The sequence below is a fragment of the Spinacia oleracea genome, chromosome 5, assembly GCF_020520425.1.
Source record: "Spinacia oleracea cultivar Varoflay chromosome 5, BTI_SOV_V1, whole genome shotgun sequence".
In the NCBI taxonomy this organism is placed as follows: domain Eukaryota; kingdom Viridiplantae; phylum Streptophyta; class Magnoliopsida; order Caryophyllales; family Amaranthaceae; genus Spinacia; species Spinacia oleracea.
In genome coordinates, this window is record NC_079491.1 from 61,759,984 (window position 1) to 61,772,641 (window position 12,658).

Consider the following 12,658-nt stretch of genomic DNA (forward strand, 5'->3'; position numbering starts at 1 on the left):
TATTGATTGGTTTCATTTACTATCCAATTAGATTTTCGTAGGTTTAATTGTACTAGTCAAGCACTATCAAGTTAAGATTCGAGAGATGCAATTTGATGTTTAGGCTTGTGTCAATAGGTGGAATTAGGATTAATACGTAGCGAGAGCCCGTTAATTCTAAGTCTATGATTAGTATCGATTCGAGATAGCATGCTAGTCTAATTAATTGCTTTATTGATTATTGTCAATTGTTTATCATCTTGGATTGTTGTTCATTGGTGAACCTATGCCATAGATCTTTTAATATCTGAATCCTTATTTGTTTAATTATTGTCGCAGTCTTAGTACACAAATCAACCAAACTCTTGTTTCCCAATAGTCTAGACTAGTTGATTAATAGTAGAAAAAGCGCCTGTTTCCCTGTGGATACGATCCCTACTTCCCTTACTATTTTTTTAGTGGACTTAGGTTTATCTTTGATAAGGTGATACGACTTTAGCCTGTCAAAATTTGGCGTCGTTGCCGGGGAAACAGTTTTATTTTATGTTATTTATTGTTTATTCTAGATTATTGTTTGTTACTTCTCAAGGAACCCCCGTTCCTTGAGACCGGATCTCACACATGTTTGTAGTTTCTTTGTCTATGCCCAGGACCGTAGGTACTAGTAATCTTACTCCATTCGATCCTGAGCCCGAAAGGACCTTTCGTAGACGAAGAAATTTCATTGCACAGTGTGGGAATTACTCTGATTCTGATCATAATATTGGCGGTCTTTTTCCTTTAGATACAGATTCTGTTTCAGAGATAGAGATGGGTGACGAAACACCACCACCACCTGAGCCAAGGCTTACAGACTATTCTAAACCAAGCCTGTCTGTGCTACCAAAGGCAATCATGCCTTCTATTGCAGGTGAGACCTTCAAGATCGAGCCTGCATTGATTAACATGATTGAGAGACGCCAGTTCGATGGGGAAGTAGGTGAAGATCCAAATCTTCACATTCAGTCCTTCATCCAGTACTGCTCTACCATTAAGCAAAAGGGATTGACTCCGGAGCAGACTATGGAGATGCTTTTCCCGTTCTCTCTGAGTGGGAAAGCAAAGTTGTGGATCAATGGGTTGAATCGGGCAGCCATGAAAATCACTACTTGGGAGTCTTTGGCCCTTGCGTTCTATGTGAAATATTTTCCACCTGAGAAGACAGCTCGTCTGAGGGGTCAGATAATTTCTATTACTCAACAAGCAGATGAGAGTTTGTTCGAGGTCTGGGAGAGATTTAAGGATTTGCAGAGAGAGTGCCCGCACCATGGTTTGAGTGACTGGTTCTTGATTCAGCAGTTTTATAATGGTCTGGGTAATGAGTCTAGACTTATTTTGGATTCAGCTGCTAGTGGGAGATTCATGCAACTTGCTGTGACTAGAGCTATGGAGGTGATTGAGGAGATGGCCATTCATAATGCCCAGTATGGGAATCCTAGAGGCCTATCTAACAAGGGTGGTAAGCATGATTTGAATTCCATAGAACAATTAACTGCCCAATTGACTGCTTTACATTATAAGTTTGATAATATGCAAGCAGCAAATACTCAATCTGCTCAACCTGTTAGTGTAGCTGCAATGAATGCTCAAACTATCAATGTCTGTGATAGTTGTGGGATGTCTGGTCATTATGCACAGGAATGTAGAATCTCTATTGAACAATGTAATGCATTCCAGGCCTACAAACAGAATAACCCGTACTCCAACTCTTACAATGAGGGGTATAAAAACAATCCCCTACTATCCTACAGAAGTACTAATGTTCAGAACCCCCCATCAAGTCCAACACCCACCACCACAACAATAACCATACCAACCCCCACCACAACAATTGTACCAACCACGGAGCAACTACAACCAACAGTCTAGTGGACCACCTGGGTTCCCTAGACAACACACATCACCTCCACCACCACAACCTCAAACTATACAGTCTGACCCTATGCTAGTAGAGATGAGGAATATGATGTTACAGATGCAGAAATCTCTAAGTGAAAAGGATGCTAAAATTGATGCGCTTACTGCTCACAATAAGATAATTGATACACAGTTGGCACAGATGGCTACTACTCTTGCAGGGAGACCCCCGGGCCAACTCCCTTCACAGCCTAGGAAACTGCAAATGCTATTACATTGAGGAGTGGTAGGGGTTATGACGGTCCTTCTATACCCGTTGAGGTTGATTCTGGGGTGTCTGCTAGTGGTCTGGTTAGTGAGGAAATCCCAAAGATAGTAATGGATGATAAGGAAGTTGAGAAAGTAGTCTGTGAAAATGAGGCTACAACTGAGGTTAAGAAAGGGACAGATATTCAAGTACCACCTATTGTACTCCCCTTCCCAAACGGACAACTCAAGAATAAGCTAGACAAACAGTTTGGCAAATTCTTGAAAGTGGTCAAAAACTTGCAGGTAACGGTTCCTTTTACTGAATTAATTTTACAGGTTCCTGCATATGCTAAGTTTATGAAAGATATTTTGACCAGGAAACGTGCTTTTTGTGAGGTAGAGACTGTAGCTTTTATTGAGGAATGTAGTGCTTATTTACAACAAGTCTCCACCTAAACTTAAAGACCCCGGGAGTTTTTCCATCCGATGTAACATTGGCACTGTATTTATTGATAAGTCTTTATGTGATGTAGGTGCTAGTGTGTCTGTTATGCCTTTGTCTGTCTGTACTAAACTGAATATGGGTGAGCTTAAGGTTACCAATATCACTATGCAAATGGCCGACCGTTCTGTTAAATACCCCTTAGGTGTTTTAGAGGACGTCCCTGTTAGAGTAGGTAAATTTTATATACCTGTAGACTTTGTAGAACTGGACATGCAAGAAGACTCCCAAGTTCCCATTATCTTAGGTAGACCCTTCCTTCACACGGCGGGGGCGGTCATTGATGTTAAAAGTGGGAAATTGACTTTGTGTGTTGGGGATGATAAGGTGACTTTTAATCTGAATAGTGCCTTAAAGAGTCCCATACTAGAGGAAGAACAATGTTATCGAATTGATGTAGTTGATTTTATTATGCGTGATAACGTCTCCCAAGTTCTCGAAAGAGATCCTTTGGAGGCAGTGCTTTGTTGTGAATCTTCTGCAGGCGATAGCAGTTCTTGGAGTGCTGAAGTGGATGCTCTAGAGTTGTCTCTTGATGGTGGAGAGTCTGAACCCGAGGAGAGCACCAAATTGAGGAGGTTAGGTCGGTCGGTCTGTTCTGTAAAAGAGGTAAAGAAACCCGAACTCAAACCTCTTCCTGCTAATCTCAAATATGCATTTTTGGATGATGAAACACTAGTGGAAAAAACCCCTATTGCAGCCCCCTTGTTGAGGGGGGCATTTTAAACCGTGCCTCAACAACCACTAAGTCAACGCGGGTCAAAGACTTAATGAGATGTTGGGGCGGGTTTCTAAAACGTTCGCTTCAAGAGACTCTGTTGGGGCGGGCCGTGGTGTTGTACGCCCCAACAGATTAAGGCAGTTGAATGGGGCATTGTATTGTTCGCTTCAAGAGACTATGCTGAAGTGAACATACGTGGGCTATGCCCGCCTTAACGAATTCTCCAGCCCAGAAATACTCAATCCACCTCAACGAATGACAAAGTTTAGGGTTTCTTTATATCCTAAATTCCTCTTTACCCTTTATTCCCTTAGCCGTTTTTTAACATTATCTCCTCATTTTCAAGATCTTTTCTTATCTTGTCTCCTTCATTTTCTTGCGATTCCATTCTCTCTTGAAGAAAATCAACCATGGATTATACTTCCTCCACCCTCCCGTTATCTTCTCCAATTCGATATTTGCGATTCAAAAAATATGGAGAAATGTAAGCTTCGAATCGTCATCTCTATTATATCGAGATCTTAATACTAACAAGGTACCAATCTCCTTTTCGCATTAATTTTTTATTGTAATTTGTTTTTTGCCCTGTTTTTTCTTAATTTGTTCATGATTTCTTTGCTAATGTCAATTTCTTCACTAATTTTTGATTGAAATATGAAGAAAATCAGCCATGCTTCGATTTCTTCGCTAATGTTGACATTATGCTGCTTGTTCATTTAATTCGATTTTTTGGTGAAAATTGGTTGTTCTGCTTCTTGATTTAATTGGATCTTCAGCTTAATTCGATCTTCACTCAATGATGTTCGTCTCTGACGTGAGCGGTAACAAAAGGACAACGGCGTTAGGTTACCATCTGATATTCTTAGATCTAAATGAGCAAGTTTCATTGTATTGTCTTATTTTCTTCCAACAAAAAGTCATTTTAATGTTAATAAAAGTTTAGAATCTGAATATTTTTAAAAAATTAATTGTCTGATCTAGAGTTTAACTTATATCTAAATTGTTGGGTTGGTTCATTTTCAGATAATTCTTGGAAAAATAAAATAAAATTACTCTGTATTTTGTTTCTGGTTTATAATTGTTCATGAAAATTGTTTTATAATTTATTTTTCTTATTATCGCATGGTGTATATATTTCTTATTGTAAGGATCTTCAATTTCGTTTTACTGTTATTGTTCATTAGATGATGTGTTGTTTTTTTTTTCTTTTGCAGGTGTGTCATGGATGAGAGATTCATTCATTAGTTAGAAGACGGAAAACATACAATGTCAATTTGTTTAGTGCAGATTTGCTTACATTACTTAGATTTATTCAACTTTGTAAATAATACTGTGTATAATGTAATAGTATAGAAACTCAGATCTATAATTCTTGTACTCCTTATTTGATTAATAATAATTATATTTTCAATATTTCAAGAATTTTGTCTCCAAAACTTTAATACTTTGTATTATGTGCGCACTTATTAACACCCAAACAATAAGAAATATAAAGTAATTATACAAAAATGCAGCTTTCCCTCAATCTGTTGAGGCGGGCAAAATGTATGATACTGACTCAACAGGGCCCAATTATTATGCATAATAATGGGTTTGTAGAGGCGAACATTAGCTAACCCCCCTCAACAAGTCACCTATTGAGGCGAACAATGCCCGCCTCAATAGTTATGGACCTGTTGAAGCCCCCTCTGTTGAAGCGAACAATGCACGCCTCAACAAGGCCCAAAAGCCCGCCTCAACAGGGTTTTTTTCCACTAGTGAAAAACTTTGCCCTGTAATTGTCAGTACTGCACTTGATGCAGACCAGTTGTCCCAACTTCTTACTGTGTTGAAAAATCACAAAAAGGCCATTGGGTACATTATTGATGATTTAAAAGGTATTAGCTCTGATTTTTGTATGCATAGGATACATCTAGATGATAATAAAAAACCATGCATTCAACCCCAACGTCTTTTGAATCCCATCATGCAAGATGTTGTTAAAGCTGAAGTTATGAAATTGCTTGATGCGGGTATTGTTTATGTTGTGTCTGACTCTAAGTGGGTAAGTCCTGTTCAGGTAGTGCCAAAGAAAGGGGGGACAACTGTGGTTAAGAATGAGAAAAATGAGTTGATCCCAACTAGGGTAGTTACAGGTTGGCGCATGTGCATTGATTATAGGCGTCTAAATGTTGCTACTAAAAAGGACCATTTTCCCCTTCCCTTTATTGATCAAATGTTAGAAAGGCTAGCCTGTCACAAGTTTTTCTGTTATCTGGATGGTTACTCTGGTTTTTTCCAAATTCCCATACATCCAGACGACCAGGAAAAGACCACTTTTACCTGTCCCTATGGTACTTTTGCATATCGTAGGATGCACTTTGGTCTGTGTAATGCACCTGCTACTTTTCAACGATGCATGATGAGCATCTTTTCTGAGTTTATTGAGTCTATCATGGAAATGTTTATGGATGATTTTAGTGTCTATGGTACTTCTTTTGATTCCTGTTTGGTTAATCTGACTAAAGTCTTGAAAAGGTATGAAGAGTGTAACCTGGTCTTAAATTGGGAAAAGTGTCATTTCATGGTTACTGAAGGGGTGGTCTTGGGGCATTTAATATCTGATAAGGGCATCCAGGTGGATCGAGCTAAGGTCCAAGTGATTGAACAATTGCCCCCTCCAGTTAATGTGAAGGGTGTTAGAAGTTTTCTTGGTCATGCGGGGTTTTATCGCCGCTTTATCAAGGATTTTTCTAAGATTGTTAAACAACTATCCCAGCTCCTCCTCAAGGATGCCCCATTTGTGTTTACTAATGCTTGTCTCGAGGCTTTTGACAGGATTAAACAGGCACTGATTTCGGCTCCTATCATCCGTTCTCCCGAATGGGATCTTCTGTTCGAGATAATGTGTGATGCAAGTGACTATGCAGTTGGGGAAGTTTTGGGTCAAAGAAATGAAAAGTTCTTGCATGCCATCTACTATGCCAGTAAGACCTTAGATGAAGCTCAGGTTAACTATGCTACTACTGAGAAAGAGCTTCTAGCCATAGTCTATGCCTTGGACAAGTTTCGCGCTTATCTGATTGGGTCCAAGGTGATAGTCTATACTGACCATGCGACCCTTAAGTATCTTCTCTCTAAAAATGAAGCCAAGCCTAGGCTTATTCGATGGATACTACTTCTACAGGAGTTTGATCTAGAGATTCGCGACAAGAAAGGGGCTGAGAATTGGTTGCAGACCACTTGTCTAGATTGAGGTACGATGATGGTACAGTGTCTACACCGATCGATGATTCATTTTCGGATGATCACTTACTTGCACTTGCCAGTCAATCACCATGGTTCGCAGACTATGCGAACTACATTGTAGGAGGCATTCTTCCGTCCGATATTACATATCAACAGAAGAAGAAGTTCCTGCATGATGTTCGGTTCTATTTTTGGGATGATCCTTATTTGTTCCGGGAAACTACTGAAGGTTTGTACAAGCGATGTGTTCCAGAATGGGAAGTCCAGGGTATTATCAGTAGGTGTCACTCTTCACCTTATGGTGGTCACCATGGACCTTCAAAGACAAATGCTAAGTTGTCGCAATGCGATTTCTACTAGCCTACTATGTTCAAGGATGCACAGGCTTTTATTATGGCTTGTGATGCGTGCCAGAGGGCCGGCACTATCTCGGGGAGGTATGAGATGCCACCAACGGGATTCTTGAGGTCGAGATTTTTGATGTGTGGGGAATTGACAACATGGGACCATTCCCATCGTCCAAGGGTAATCTATATATCCTTGTTGCTGTAGATTATGTGTCCAAGTGGGTGGAAGCCGTTGCCTCGCCTACTAACGATGCTAAGACAGTCATTTCTCTATTCAAGAAAGTCATCTTCCCTAGGTTTGGAGTTCTGCGGGCTTTGATCAGTGACGGAGGATCACACTTCCATGAGAAGCATCTGGATGCGCTCCTGCGCAAGTATGGGGTCTATCATCGCACAAGACTAGCCTACCACCCTCAAACGAGTGGGAAAGTTGAGGTCTCCAACCGGGAGATCAAATCTGTACTTGAGAAAGTGGTGGCGAAGTCTACGAAGGATTGGAGCGATAAGCTGGATGATACTCTGTGGGCGTATAGAACTGCCTTCAAGACACCTATTGGTACCTCCCCGTATCGGTTGGTGTATGGCAAGGCGTGCCATTTGCCAGTAGAAATGGAGTATAAAGCTTATTGGGCAATCAAACAGCTCAATATGGATGCTAAGTTAGCCGGGGAGAAGCGGCTACTTCAATTGAGTGAGCTAGATGAGTTCCGACCACAGGCCTATGATAGTGCCCGAATCTACAAAGAAAAGACTAAGCGGTGGCACGATAGTCGCATTCTGCATAGAGAGTTCGTGGTGGGTGACAAAGTTCTATTATTCAATTCTAGACTTAAGTTGTTTCCTGGAAAACTCAAGTCTAGATGGTCTGGGCCGTTCACCGTGACTATGGTAAGCAAGTTTGGGTCAGTTGAGGTAGAAAACAATAATGGTGAGCGATTCAAAGTCAATGGGCAACGTCTGAAGTTGTACCATGATGGGGCTACTGTAGGAGTAGTTGTGGTTCGTCACCTCAATCCTTCCGCCCCATGATAGGCATACTTGAGGTAAAAGAGGTCGAGCGGGACCTAGAATTAAACCAGCGCTTTGCGGGAGGCAACCCGTACTTTATTGCTTTTGGTAGTGTAGTTTAATTGTGTGTGTTTCTTAGTATAATCCTTACATTAGAGAGGTGAGGAGAGGGATTTTTACTGTTTGGGTGTTTGATGATGTGCAGATTTTTGCTCCCCAAGTTCCAAAAGTTTGAAAATAAGTCGTAAAGACCGAGTGGAATTTCGCCGGGTGGGCATCGGGCGAAAGCCGCCCGACCGGGCGCGTGTTGAAGGATTCAAAGATATCTTTTCTCGCCCGGCGGGCGGACCGGTGCCCGTCGGGCGGGATTCGAGCTGCATGCCCGGCGGGCGAAGCTCTGCCCGGCGGGCGGTTGATTTTGGAGTTGAAGTGAGGCGAAGGAAGCAAATTTGCAAATCGCCCGGTGGGCTACCGGGCGCGTGCGGAAAGACTCAAAAATGTCGCTCTTCGTCCGGCGGGCGGACCTGTGCCCGTCGGGCAGGTTTGAGCAGTCCGCCCGACGGGCGGGCTTCGGCCCGGCGGGCGAGGAGAGAAAGGTCGAACAAAAGGCACGGTTTCATCACCAAACCCTCCACTTTTCTTTTTCTTCATCTTCTTCACTCTCTCACATCCTCCATTAAACCTCAAACCCTAAGATCTTCAAAGCTCCATATCTCCCTCATCTCTTACCCAAATTCATCACCCCACATACCAAAATCATCCTCATAACATCATATTCAACCTCCACCAAACCAATTCCACTATCACTCACTCCCTACAAAAAAACCCAAATTCCACCAAAACCCTCAAAAACTCTCACTCCATCAACCATGGGTTCTAGGCCAAAGAGGACTTGCAAGGGAGCTTCTAGGAGGCAAGAGGAGGCTTCCACAAGCCGTGCACCACCACCACCGCCACAGTTCGCACCCGATCCGGCGTTCCCGGACATTGTCCTTGTTAGTGAGGAACAACAAGCTAGGCTTGCACACCTCAAGCTTCGGAAGGTAGTCCCTACCCGTTTTATTTGTCAGAAAACTTTGAATGATGTGGGTATTGAAAGGGATGTTAAGAAATTATTCTATGGGGTGGGCATGAAGCATATGTTTTCCATGCTTAGGTTGACATTTAGAAATATTACTCTTGAATTTTTGAGCTCCTTTAATGTCAAACGAAATGGATACAAAGATGTTACTAGAGTGTCGTTTCGGTTGTTGAATATGAGTTTTGATATGCCTATTAAGGATTTTGGTATGATATTTGGTTTGTCTGTTGAGCCCACTAGGTACCCCGGGGAGGGGCATAATAATAGTGAAGTGTGGGGAAAGTTGACTGGGTAATTCAATCCCAATAGCATGCAACATTTGCACGCCTCTAGCGTGCAACACCCCGTCCCTTTTGTTTGGTTCCGGTTTATGGCATTTACAATTTTTGGGAGGGATCAAAAGGAGAATGTGAGAAGCACAGAGCTGGAGGTGCTTGGGGGATACTTGTTGGATGGGGATGATGGTTATAGGATGAACTTGTCCCATCTTTTGGCCAGTCACCTCCTTGCTACTACCACCCACCGCTATCTGACCGATATTGCTCTAGGGGGCCTTGTCACCCACATTGCCATAACGGTGGAAAACTTTGCTGAGAGGGACCATGCTGCTGTCCCGGGTAACAATCTGCTGGATTTGGAGTATTTTGGGAGTCTTTACAGGGTACACTCTGAGTACGGGACACTTCTTCCCGGTCAGATGTCATGGATGTTCCAGAGGAACACCCTTTTTACTCTACCTGACACTTCAGGGCTCACCCGTTTTGAGAGGGGCCAGACCCACTATCTGTATGTAGGTGAGAAGGCGCCACCCCTACCTGAGCCCCAGCCGCAGCCACAGCCCGAGCCCGTGCCTCGCACTTACTTCCGTAGGGGTGGGCGCAGAGAGAGGGAGGCGAGACAGAGTGGTAGTCCGACTCCACAGGGGGAGGTATTTGGAGGAGCGTATGGATAGGTTGGAGATTCGCTTTGATCACTTTGAGAGTGATCACCAGAGGGCCATGTTCCCCATCTATGACCACTTTGCTCGAGAGGGTGTCGACTGTCGTGCCTCAGGAGGCCCAGCATCCTTCATGGTTTGGATACCCGGCGGAGGGCTATGGAGTCCCGGGAGCTAGGGGCACCTTTACACCCACTCACTACTACGGTGAGTATGGAGAGGGCCCTAGTCACGGGCATGGTGATGACGATGATGATGGCCAGGGCCATCAGTGATGCTGTTGATGATGAGGATGGTTCGGTACCCCTTGAGCCAATGAGGACATTGTTTGATTTAGCTTGGGGAAGAGGGGTGTTTCACTTACATGTACATATTAGGTATGTTTTCTTTTCATTTCGTATTTTCTTATTTTGGTGTGTTTATTTTGGTGCGTTATTGCTTTCTAGATTAGTTTATCGCTTTGGAAAAAAAAAATTATACAAAAATACGCTCCGATGAATGCAAAATCATGCTTCCCTGTGCCCCTTTGATTGAAAATTGTTTTGATTCTTGGTATTTGATGACGAGCAATGTGGATGTGTTAGCCGTTGATATTCGATTACTTTGATGCCATGACATGAGTCAACTCTGACTAACTATTTGTGGACTTGGTGCTTGACTAGTTGACTTGGTTAGGAATGTGTGATAGTTCCTGGTGTGTCGTTGATTTTGAGTATTGGTTTGCAACTATTAGTAGTGTTTTATGATTCATATACATGCACATTGAGGAGGACGAATGCATTTTTCTATTTAGGTAGCCTTCAGATGAAATTAGATACATTTGTTCCCTCTTTTTCTACCCATGTTGTTGCTTGTGCCCTTTATTCGGTGACTAACCATATTACAAGCCCGTGAAAGCCCCATTGGTTACTAGTCCCAAGCCTAGCTTGGGGGAGCTGATAGTAGTGAGGTGAGGGAGTTGTAGTGTGGTACATTTCGAGCATAGTGAGTAGTGAAAAAAGGGATTTCTTCTTATCATGTTGGTTGTTTGAAAAAGAAAAAAATGAGTTGAAAAATGAAAGAGATGATAAGAATAGAATGTGAAGGTTTCTAAAAGAAAAAAAAACAGAGATGGAATAATAGATACAACCCTATTCTCTCTATTATCTCTCCTGTTTATTCATAACACGTTATCAGCACCAACCCTAACCGACTGAGCATCAGAAAGAAAGGAAGGCATCCATCGTTGAGGTAAATGTTATTATACCCACTAATCTTATTACTGAAAATTTGATATTTTTATAGGGTATATGCGGCAATGTGATTACTTTTGTATAATGTAATTTTTTTTGTTTGGAGTTAATCGATTGGACCGATAATCCGTTTGCCGCAATTGTCGAAAACTTATACTACTGCAATTGTCAAAAAAACTTATACTGCCGTAATGATATTCGCATATTTTTTTTTGTATTGTTGTCAATTCATTAGTCTATTTCATTATACAAATTAAGATTAATGTCCCCAAGTCTGAATTTTGTAAATAGAGATTCGTACCAATTTATCATTGGAAATTCTTTAGCATTAAATTTATTTTTAGACTTTCAGATTACTTTTGTGGGATAAACAGGATGCTATTCTGTAGGTAATCATTATGTATGATAGACTTGATTTCTCATACGAGGGTCTCGTCACTTTGTTTAATATTGGACTTGATTTCCTTTGTTCGTGCGATTAAAACATATTGTTATATTTCTTGAACTACGATATTGAATTACAATTTGATATGAATATGTTTATTATTTGAGTCCTAATTTACAATATTCAATTGTAGTGTGAATTATGTCGAATCTTACAAAATTTGAATTTGCGGCTCTTGATATTATTGGAAAGAATTATTTGTCTTGAGTGTTAGATATCGAAATTCACCTAGGTGCAAAATAATTTGGTTATACAATCAAAAGAAGTAAATAAATCTGGAAGTCAAAACAAGGCAAAGGCTATGATTTTTCTTCGTCATCACCTCCATTAGGGTCTTAGTATTTAGTATTTGGCCGTAAAAGATCCACAAGTCCTTTGGAGTAATCTAAAGGAAATGTATGACCACCAGAAAACTGTGATATTACCCAAAACTCGTTATGATTGGTTACTTTTAAGACTACAAGACTTTAAGTCTGTAAATGAATAGAACTCGGCTATGTTCAGAATTTTTTCACAGTTGAAATTATGTGGGGAGAAAATCATTGATGCAAAAAAAATGATAGAGAAAACCCTATTCTAACTTTCACTAAAATAAGTTGTCCTGCAGACACAATACAGTGAAAAGATATTAAGAAATATTTTGAACTTATATCTTGTCTCCTTGTGTTCACGTCCAACTGGTCCTGCTACATTCCCTTAAGCGAATGTGACATCCCATAATGGGAAAGAAAATACCACACAACAAAAGTGGTTGAGGACATGGTCATGGACGTGGGCGTGGATACGAATATGGTCGAGTTTGAGGCCGAGATCGTTCTCTAAATAACTCATATCCCCACCAGAAGTGGGACAAAGATGTCAACAAACAAGATAAAAATGATACTTGACCAATTTATGTTACCGCTATGGAGAAAAAAGGTATTGGTCTACTAAAACAAGTAGAATTTATAATAGAATTTACTAGATAATATTGAAGAACTTAAATATGTGGTCTTGCTCTTCCCTAAAGAAAATTATTTATCAAGGGTGTTAT

At 41.2% G+C, this 12,658-nt stretch overlaps 1 long non-coding RNA gene and 1 other non-coding gene across 2 annotated transcripts; one reads left to right on the forward strand and one right to left on the reverse strand.

Annotated features, from left to right (window-relative positions):
- Positions 1-1,185: 1,185 nt before the first annotated feature.
- Positions 1,186-1,292, reverse strand: LOC130462194 (small nucleolar RNA R71). Its single transcript, XR_008922320.1, has one exon. It is a non-coding gene; the product is annotated as a small nucleolar RNA R71 (small nucleolar RNA).
- A 2,310-nt stretch (positions 1,293-3,602) lies between these two features.
- Positions 3,603-4,760, forward strand: LOC130460680 (uncharacterized). The gene is made up of 2 exons (XR_008920658.1): positions 3,603-3,882; positions 4,562-4,760. It is a non-coding gene; the product is annotated as an uncharacterized lncRNA (long non-coding RNA).
- Positions 4,761-12,658: the final 7,898 nt, after the last annotated feature.